The following is a 6,000-nucleotide window of genomic DNA, read 5'->3' as shown; positions in this document are numbered from 1 at the left end:
GCCTTAGAATGCTGAAGGAACAAGAATGTACTATAGAAATATGGAAAGTAGAAGAAAGTGAGAGGTGGATGTTGCATGATGGGAGTCAGATGTTGAAAAGACAGAAAGAAAAAAAATAGCTAGAACACAGAAGCAGAAAAAAAAGAGATAAATGCTGGTGATACTACACAATGAACACTCCTCATAGGATGTGTAATAAATGAAAGACTGGTTTGCTTTATCAGAAACTTCTGAGATTTTTGCCATAAAGAATGTTAATTTCAAATTCTGTTGAAAAAGTGGAGATATCTGTATGATGTTTGTCATTCCATTCTTCGTTCACAAGTTCTCTCATTCCTATAATAGAAACTGTGAAGCAACTATTAAATCTTTGTTTTTGTTAAAAATATTACAGATAAAAAAGAGGTGTATGGTTGTATTTATATTTTAGTTAAACAAATCTGTGATAAATAGAAGTAAATAAAAAGCTTTACAAAGTTTGGCGTTGAGGCCATTTCAATATAGGCCTCAATCGGAAAACTGTCTTTGTCTCTTTCAAATGATGTATGGGAGACTTTTGTTACTTTCAAGAATGTCAATGAGGAAGAGTAGAAAATTACTCAATATTTAATCTGGCGTAGGTTTTCTCTTCTATCTCAGTACAGGCCCAGGCTGCCCTACCACCTGTCTCTGGCCATTGTTGTTCCTGGAGAGTGGGTTCAGGTGAAAAGAACTGTCACCTAAAAATACCAGCCCTGAGTGGTCTCAACCATGACAAGTCCTCCTGATTTAAGGAATCAAGGTGTGAGTCCGTGGAAAGTCCCATCATTCCCTCTCCAGTGACAAGCTCTGCAGCTGGACGGCCTGCAAATGAAATTTCAACCTGCCTCGCCTGTTGAACTGTTTCCATCCAAGTATGAGAAAAACCTCAATGGATTGGACTACCCTGAAAATCATGTTCCTGGAACCTGGACTGTGTATTGCAATATTTTTCTTCTGCTACTGTTGTTTCCCTCGTACCTTCTTTGGTAGAAGGAAGGACCATGGGCAAAACGGAGTTGTGTTTATAACAAGGCTATGTATTCCACTTGCAAAGGGGCAACAGGGTCACTTGTTATGCTCCTGTCAATACAGTGCAGCTTTACCAACAACTTTAAATATGGACATATGGAGGAACATACAAACATTACCTTTTGGGGAAGAATAACACCAGACCTATGGACAGGTGCCAGAAACTTTTTTTTGATGCATGTAAAGCTATTGACTGTAATCAAGCTAAATGGACTAAGTGTGGAGACAGGCGTACTCATTAAATGCCAAATATGTTTGCACATCCTACCCAACCTGGCATAATCAAAGGATTCCTGCATCCCGGTGTGCTTCAAGATAACCAGACCAATGGATTTTTCAGTATCATTTGAACTTGCTTTCAATTGAACCAGATACAAATATGGGTTCAAGTTGATCTTCCTGAACTGGAAACCACATTTGAGATTCCTTCAGTATCAAAGACATTTTTTTTATTGATCTGGCCCAAACAATTGTTTCATTTTCAAATGTGAAGTTTGAGAGAACATCACTTCTTACTTTAATTTGACTTAAAAAGAAAAGGACTGTCCAACCAAATGGCTTCTCTATTTTGTCATTGTGGCCCTAAACTGTATTATTAGACCCCAGTCCAATATTACATATAAGGAATATGTCAAAGAAGTCACTGACAGAAATGTGAAAGCTTGTAATCATGTATATGTATCTTTGATTATGTGCAAGCAACTTTGTAGGTGCTTTATATTGGGAAATTAGTTATATAAAAGCAAATGTTTCATGCTTTAGGTACAGGTGATTGCTTATATGAAAAGAACATGACTTTAATAACAACAAAAGAGTGGGAAGAAAGAAACAATGTTAATAATGAAGGTAGGAAAACAAGGGTTGGGGAAAGAAGATTCAGAATATAATAACTTGCTTCCACAGGAATTTGAAGAAAAATTAGGGAATGATGAATTCCTAAAAGTATAAAAGAATAATTCAGGTAGAAGAGAAAAAGGGTGGAATTAAAGGAAAATAAATAAAGGTTATTCTTTTATAAATTGTATAAAATGTAACACCAATGAATTGTATAAAATGTAACACTAAGATGTGGGGCTATCTATTTCCTGCTTAGACAGAGAATTCACACATGGTAATCAACAAATTCTTTTGAAATGTTAAAAAGCTTCCGAGAGACAGGAACATCGGCCCAAGGTGGAAATTACAACCAAGGTGGAAATTACAAGTAAACGAGATAAGATCTAGATAAGATCATAACTTGGATAGATGGAAATGGTCAGAAGGACCCCTTTAGAAATAGGAAACAACTTCAAAGAATGACTTAAGCTTCTTAGGAATGGCATGTATCGTGAAAGAGTATAAAATGCCTACTTTGAAACTTGCTCAGCGCGCTCTTTGAACCCAATCCAACTTGGGAAGGGTCTAAGAGGCCGCGTTTGCAAACGCTTTCTTTCTTCTTTATTTTCTTTATTATTTTCAATTTTCTTTTCAATAAATCTTTGCCTTTGTTAACCAGACTTGTCTTCGAGTTGTATCAGATTTGGGGCTTTTAAATCTCACAAGTCTGTCCCATCTGCAGTACACAAAGAGCTGAAAGGAAGTGTTACAGAAAATGGGTTGCAAAGCAATTCCACCCGAGAGCTTCTCCCTGAAAAGGCTCAAAATGAAGCTGCTGCTGACGTTCTGATGGAACAATTGGCATTTGAAAATACTAATCAGAACTGCAAAACAGCCCTGAAAGCAATTGATTCCAAACCTGAGACAACTATTGCTCTGATGATTGATTTGTGTTAGAACATTGAAACTGAAACTCCTAAGACAAAACTTTTAGCTACAGCTCTTGTAGCTGTAGTTCATCCAGCTGAAGACAAAAAATGCTTTGCTTACCATTTTATGGATGATTTCTTGCTTGCTGGAAAGCCTTTACCTGTTAACTGTTTCCTAACCTTACAGGAAATCTTGACTAAATCGGGACTTGTCATTGCCCCTGAGAAGGTTCAAATAAAACCTCCCTTTCTATATTTAGGTCATCGGATGCTTCAATCTTCTTTTTCTCCTTTTGTTTCAACTCTGTGCATTCCATCTCATTTTACTCTGGTACAATTGCAAAAGTTTTTAGGAGATCTTAATTGGGCTAGACCATTTTTAGGGTTAACTACTGCTTTGTTGCCTCCACTTTTTATTGCTTTGCAAGGTCATTTAACCCCTGACGCGCAGATTCCAGTCTCCACGGTGATGCAACATTACCTTCATCAAATCAATTCTGCCTTTCGCAAAGTTATGGTTGACAGAGCTTTTCTTTTCGGATTGCCAACAGTTTTTTTTCATACTAAAAATGTATTTCCCGTTAAGGTGTTATATTCTGGCTTTGATCCTTTAGTCATTCATTTGCCTTGCACCATGGATCAACATGATTTCTTTCTGCAAATGTCTAATGCTTTTGTGATTGCCTTTGTAGATTATGTGGGAGCTATATTGTTTAACCCCCGCAAGGACCAATGTTTGATTTTCTTACAGGAATTACCTTTTGTTTTTCAATCTGCACAGGTTTCTACCCCTCTTCCTGATGCTATTACTTTATTTACAGATGGATCTCATACCCGTGAGGTGGTTGTTTGGCAAATAAATGGAAAATGGCAAACTAAGTTCACAGCTTCTCAAACATCCACTCAGCGTGCTGAACTTTCTGCAGTGATTTTAGCCTTTAAATTACATGATTTGATTCCTTTTAATCTTATTGTGGACAATCTTTTTAACCATATTGCATTTGTTTACTTATTCCCACTCTTGGACTGTAACTTGCTTTCTCTATTCCTTACTTTTCAAACTTTCCTGCATGATACTATTACTGATGGCAACCATAGAACCGATGTGGTTTTCCATTTTCTTAAGGAGGCTTACCCTTTGACTAAACATTCCTATTTTCACCAGAATGCTAAATCTCTTCGTGCTACCTTTAACATTCCACTTTCTCAGGCTCGTGATATTATCTCAGCCTGTCCTCCTTGCTCTTCCTCCCCCCTCTCTTTTCCCTTTGATGCTGTCTGGCAGATGGATGTTACTCACATTCCACAATTTTCTCCAGCTTCCTATCTTCACGTTTGCATAGATACTTATTCTGGTTATGTGTGGGTTACCCCCCTTCGCAGCGAAACTGCCTCTCATGTTATTCAGCACCTTCTTGCTGCCATGGCTGTCATGGGACGACCACTTGTCTTAAAGACTGACAATATTCCTGCGTATACTTCTAATGTTTTTTTTTCAATTTTGCAGAACTTGGGATATTTCTCTCCAACATGGCATTCCATACAATAGCTCAGGCCAAGCTATAGTGGAACGTGCACATGGTACATTTAAAGCTTTGTTGTTTAAACATTCAAAAGAAAGGGGAATTACTCCCTCAGATCTTAAATCCTTGATTCCAGTATTGCTATTTACTTTGAATCATTTAACTATCACTAATCAAGCTTATACTCCTGCAGAGAGACATTTTAGGAAGGAGCTTTCCCTGGAACGACCACGAGTGCTATATAAGGAGCTGCCCGAGCCAACCTGAAAGGGACCAGCTGAATTGATTACTTGGGGAAGGGGTTTTGCATCTATTCTTACTCCTACAGGACCGGTGTGGGTGCCTGCCAGGTGTGTGAAGCCATTCCAAGCCAAACATGAGCTGGCACCAGAGGCTGAGCAGTCCGCTCCCAGAGTTCCATCCAGCCCTGACATTCAACCCGAACCCGGTGGGTGAAACACCACGAAGGCGTAAAAGACCTTCATGGCCAGCAGGAACTCAGCCACCAGTAACATGGGGAATGTTAAAAACACTCAGCGCAGATGCCCTTTGTGACCTTACAACTATTCCTGTGGGCAATTATCGCTCATCTTAACACCAATTCAGCACTTGGACTGTTGCTGTGTTTTTTTGGTTTTTTTTTATTCTTCAGCTGTAGGAATTCATGAAGATTTAGCAAATACAGGACAATTCAATTTGTAGCTACAACTGGCCAACATTTCTAGTCAGAGTAATTTTTGCTAAAAAATGTCTGCTTCTGCTCATGAAGTTATTAGCTTTTGCATTGTTCCTGTCTGTGCTCCAGCCACTATTATTCAAAATTATACTCTTTTTGACAATTTTAATATATCTACTACCTATGATACTATGTATTTTGGGGGCTCTCCAACTTATAGACTTAGGAAAATGCTTTTTCTATGGCTACCAGATTTATTTATTTATTTATTTAGTTAGTTATATTTATATACCGCCCTATTCCCTGAGGACTCAGGGCGGTTTACAGGGAATTAAAAATCCAAAATACAAAAATTAAGAACCAAATTAAAAAATATTAAATTGACCCTGTAGTCGATTAAAAAGAACCCCAAATTAAAATTTCTCCTCAGTCTGGGCCCGAGAGCTCGAAGAGCCAGGTCTTCAGGCCCCGGCGGAATGATCGGAGGTCGGGAGCAGTCCTCAGCTCCACCGGCAGCTGGTTCCAGAGGGCAGGCGCCCCCACTGAGAAGGCCCTATCCCTGGGTGTCACCCGCCGGCAATCTTTTACCGGCGGGACCCTGAGCAGACCCTCCCTGTGGGAGCGCACTGGGCGAAGGGCGTTTGATGACGGCAGCAGGTGTTCCCTCAAATACCCCGGACCCAGGCCATGTAGCTTCGCTTAAACATTTATTTGTTTATGGTATTTTAACTATAGTCATATTGATTAGTTTGTATTACTGTATCCAATGTATTCCCTCTTTGTTAGCATTGTGCCATTCGTTAAGCGATCCCGCACCTCTACTTTCAACACCAAAGATTTACACGTTATGCAAGCTTATCTCAAACATTCTGCTTCTGTCATTACACAAAAAAGGGGACATGTGGGAACGGCCAGAATTTGGCTTCTCAAGAATTTGGTTTTTCACCCTTCTGCTTTTCCGGGCCCCCCCTTAGCTTGGCCTTCACTTGAGTTACAGTGAGAGCAC

This window comes from Vipera berus (genome assembly GCF_964194415.1).
Source record: "Vipera berus genome assembly, chromosome: W".
Taxonomy (NCBI): Eukaryota; Metazoa; Chordata; class Lepidosauria; order Squamata; family Viperidae; genus Vipera; species Vipera berus.
The sequence above is the reverse complement of the archived record's forward strand: the minus strand, read 5'-3'. Positions refer to the sequence as shown.